The sequence below is a fragment of the Eschrichtius robustus genome, chromosome 10, assembly GCF_028021215.1.
Source record: "Eschrichtius robustus isolate mEscRob2 chromosome 10, mEscRob2.pri, whole genome shotgun sequence".
Taxonomy (NCBI): Eukaryota; Metazoa; Chordata; class Mammalia; order Artiodactyla; family Eschrichtiidae; genus Eschrichtius; species Eschrichtius robustus.
In genome coordinates this window covers 11,246,507-11,251,370 of record NC_090833.1, presented here as the reverse complement: position 1 = coordinate 11,251,370, position 4,864 = coordinate 11,246,507, and positions in this window count along the sequence as shown.

Sequence of the window (4,864 nt, the reverse complement as noted above, 5' to 3'; positions counted from 1 at the left end):
GAATTCTGTACTTTTTGTGTTTTTTTCAGCTTATATGTACTTTAAAATTTTTTATTTTTGAATGTAGCATAACATACATAAAGTGTATATAAGTGTATGTTTTGATAACTTTTTTACATATGTATGTATACCCACATAACCACACCCAGATCAAGGTGTAGGACATCTCCAGCATCTCAGGAAGTTCCCTTCTGCCCCTTCCCAGTTTTCCCAGTTACCTCCAGAGGTAGTCACTATCTTATCTTCTATCATCTCAAATAGTTTTGTTTGTTCTTGAACTTCATATACATGAAGTAAGTACTCTTTTGTGTCTGGCTTCCTTGGTACAACATAATAAAGATGTGATTCATCCATGTTGCACGTGCCGGTCGTTCATTCCCTTCTCATTGCTGTGTAGTACCCTGTCACAGAAATACACCACAGCTCATTGATCCAGTCTCCTGTTGATGGCATTTAGTTGTTTCCAGTTTGGGCCTGTTATGAACAATGATGCTATGAACACATGTATCAGGTCTTTTGGTGGATATATGCACTCATGTCTCAGGCATACACCCAGGAGTGGAATTGCTGGGTCATAGGGTAGGTGTATATTTAACAAAGCATATACTACCTTTGTTATAAATTTGGAAAGATTGACAAGTGATTTGTTATCACTTTAAAAGGAGTACATAGAGAGTGTTGTATGGGAGGTGAATCCAGAGTTCTCTGGGGCCCCAGTTCTAGCATCTGGGGTGTGTGGTTCGATTCCGGAGGGGAAGGTCAAGCACAGGCATTGGGGGTGGGGCATGGAGGGCATTAGCTGTGTCTGGACCCTCTCAGGCCCCCTCCCAGGGAGGAGAGGACAAGGTCTGCTAATATATGTCTCCAAGGGCAGATCCTATAAGATTCCTGTAAAGAGGCTGATTTGGGGCTTCACTCTCCCCACCTGTGCAATGGGCTAGAGTGGTAGACTCAATGGCTTCTGAGGCTTTGGGGTCTTTGAGCATCTGCCTGGCAGTTCACTCTTTCAGCCCCTTTCCTCTGATTGCCAAGGCTGCTGTCTGTGGCAGTATTGACTCTGGCAGATTTTAAAGGGGTGGGGGAAGGTCCCTGAGCCCCAAAGCTTCTGCCAGTGTGAACTCTTGTGATCAGGGCCCCCAGAGGCCTCTTCCCACCTCAACCCAGGCCTCAGCTGTGTCTCAGGCTCCCTGGGAACCCAGGGAAAGAAGGGGTGAGGTGTGCCAGCCTCAGCTATTTCCATGAAGTCAGAGCAGCTGCCGTGCAGAGTTTGGGAAGTTGTTGTTCTGCCAGGGGGGCACCCCAAGGGAAATGCTAGAGCTAGGGCCCTGGCCATGGCTGGGCGATTAGATCACCCCCAGATGAGCTCAGGACTTGCCCCCATACCCAGCAGCTGAGCAGAGGTACTCATCAGCTCAATCAAATACTCTTCGGTCTGGTGAAAACAGTCAGCAGTGCAGAAAACTCCGCAGCCCGGCGGCACTATTTACAGGGCCAGCTGAAGGCACTCACTAAACTTGGAATAATACTTAGCAGTCCATGATAGCAATCACTCATTTGGAAAAAAACAAAAACTAAACTAAGAATCTCAGAGTGGCTCTGGGTTCACATCCTAGCCCTGCCCCTTCCTGAGGTACGCCTTCTCTACAGGGATATTCACTTCCTTTGTGGTTTGTTGGGAGGATTAAATAGATAATGTCTACAAAGTGCTTCTCTTAGTGCCATCAGCAATGATACACCAGATCCTATTGTTGCAATTGCCACAGCCCTTGGGGGGCAGTCCTGGGAGTTGGGGCTTTGGTCAGGGTGGGATTCTATGAACAAAGCGCATGAACGTTATCCACAGCTTGAAACAGTATGGGACTTTCTGGAGTCCTTTTTGGGTGTACTCTCTGGTTCTCCTTTGACTGTGTTTACCAAGCCCTGCCTCACACCCAGATGCATTTCTCTTGCTTTGTCAACCATACCCAATGTCCAGCTCTCTTCTGGGCATTGGGCTTCATAGATGTTGGACTTGAACCCTGTGTAAATCGTCGATTAGACCGTCTTAGGAAGAGCAGCGGTACTACTAATAATATCAGTAAAATTGATATTATTGCATGTCTGCCCATTTGTCTGTTTCCACATTATGAAGAAGTAGCTACATGAATTGTTTGGAGGGTATATTTGGGATGGTCTGAGTTGGCCTCTTAGCTCACTCGGGCTGTTATAACAAAAATGACATATACTAGGCTAACAAACAACAGAAATTTATTTCTCACAGTTCTGGAAATCCATAAGTCCAAGATCAAGGAGTTGGAAGATGCAGTGTCAGGTGAAGACCTCTTCCGGAGTCAAATATAGCCATCTTCTCACTGTGTCATCACATGGCAGAAGGGGTGAGGAAGCTCTCTGGAAAGCTCTTTGATAAGGGCACTAATCCCATTCATGAAGACTTCACCCTTTTGGCCTAATCACCTCCCAAAGGCCCCACCTTCAAATACCATCACATTGGGGTTAGGATTTCAGCATATGAATTCGGGGTGGGGGGCACATTCAGTCTATAGCACTTGATGTTCACCAAATTCCTCAGAGTGGTTCAGGATGTGGGGGCATGGGGCAGGGTCAGAAAGATGGGCAGGTGTCCTCCAGGCTTCTCATATCGACGGTCAATGACAGGCCATTTGCTGTCTGAATGGGAGGCCATGTATTAAAATGGCACAGACAGAGAAAACAAATGGGTTTCAAATGTGAGCTCCAAATCAGCAGTAACTAGGGCCATCACTGATTATGGGGGTTAATTTGTGATCAAGCTGCTTCAAACAATGGCAACTCTGTGTAGCTTCTCCATGACGAATAGAGTCGGGAATTGATTTATTTTACTATGGGTAATTATCTCCCTGGTTATGCAGGAGAAGCCAGTTAGTAATAATGACAAGAACCAGCATCAGTTCTTTCTCTGTGCTAGGCACTTTTATGCATTTTATCTGCCTTCTTCCTTGAAATAACCCAGGGAATGGGTGTGATCATTAGTCCAGAGAGATTAAGTAACTTACCCAATTAGTAAGTGGCAGATCTAGGATTCAAACCCTGTTTACCTGTCAGATGGCCGAGTCCATACTCTAAACACCTAGCCTAGGGACTTCCCTGGCGGCCCAGTGGTTAAGACTCTGCACGGGGTGTGGGTTAGATCCCTGATCGGGGAAGTAAGATCCCACATGCCACGCAGCACAGCCAAAAAACCAAAAAACCAAAACAAAGCAAAACACCTAGCCTACACTGCACCCTGCCTTGGGCCCTGCAAATTACCAAGTCCAAAGCTCCCCATCTTTCTGGTTGGAATTGGAAAGGAATTGATGTTGCTGGATATGAGATCAACATAGAAAATCCATAGTGTGCTTATCCATAGGCAATAACCAATTAAAATGTAAATGTAACAGAAAAAAAATAGGTTTAAAACTATAAACACTAGTAATCAACTAACAAAAGATGTTTCTCAATGGAGAAAATACAAAATATTATTGTAGAACACACACATGCACATAAGAAATAAATGAAGATATGTATTATGTTTATGGAAAGGAAGACTCAATATATAAATACTTTAACTTTCAAATTAATTAATAAAATCAATGTAATTTTAATAAAAATTTCAATAGGATTTCTCATTAAACTTGTTAAACTGATTCTAAAATTCACACAGAAATGTGAAAGTGCACAAATAGCTAAGACAAATCTGAGCTAGAGTAAGGTAGGGGTCCTACCCTAACAAGTACCCTGATTTACAGAACAGCATGGTATTGGCAGAAAAACAGATATATAGGTCAATGGAACAGAATTGAGAGCCCAGAAACAAACCCATGCATATATGGCCAATTAATTTACAATAAAGGAGAAAAAAACATACAATGAAGAAAGGATTGTCTCTTCAATAAATGGTGTTGGGAAAACTGGACAGCCACATGCAAAGAAATGAAACTTGACCACTATCTCATACCATACACAAAAATCGACTTAAAATGGATTAAAGACTTGAATGTAAGACCTGAAACCATAAGACTCCTTGAAGAAAACAGACAGTATTCTCTTTGACATTGGTCTTAGCAATATCTCTCTAGATATGTCTCCTCAGGCAAGGGAAGCAAAAGCAAAAATAAACAAATGGGACTACATCAAACTAAAAAGCTTCTACACAGCAAAGCAAACTATCAACAAAATGGAAAGACAACCTATTGAATGAGAAAAGATACTTGCAAATGATATATTTGACCAGGAGTAAATATCCAAACTACAACAGATGAAGAACTTATACATCTCAACAATAACAACAACAAAACCCAAACAACCCAATTAAAAAATAGGCAAAGGAACTGGATAGACATTTTCCCAAAGACACACAGATGGCCAATAGGCTCATGAAAAGATGTTCAGCATCACTAATTATTAGGGAAATGCAAGTCAAAACCACAGTGAGATATCACCTCATGCCTTTTAGAATGGCTATTATCAAAAAGGCAAGGGCTTCCCTGGTGGCGCAGTGGTTGAGAATGTGCCTGCCAATGCAGGGGACACGGGTTCGAGCCCTGATCTGGGAAGATCCCACATGCCGCAGAGCAACTAGGCCCGTGAGCCACAATTACTGAGCCTGCGCATCTGGAGCCCGTGCTCCCCAACAAGAGAGGCCGCGACAGTGAAAGGCCCACGCACCGCGATGAAGTGTGGTCCCCACTTGCCGCAACTAGAGAAAGCCCTCGCACAGAAACGAAGACCTAACACAGCCATAAATAAAAATAAATAAATAATTAAATTTAAAAAAAAAAGGCAAGAAACAACAAGTGTTGGCAAGGATGTAGAGAAATGAGACCCCGCAGGCACTGTTGGTGGGAAT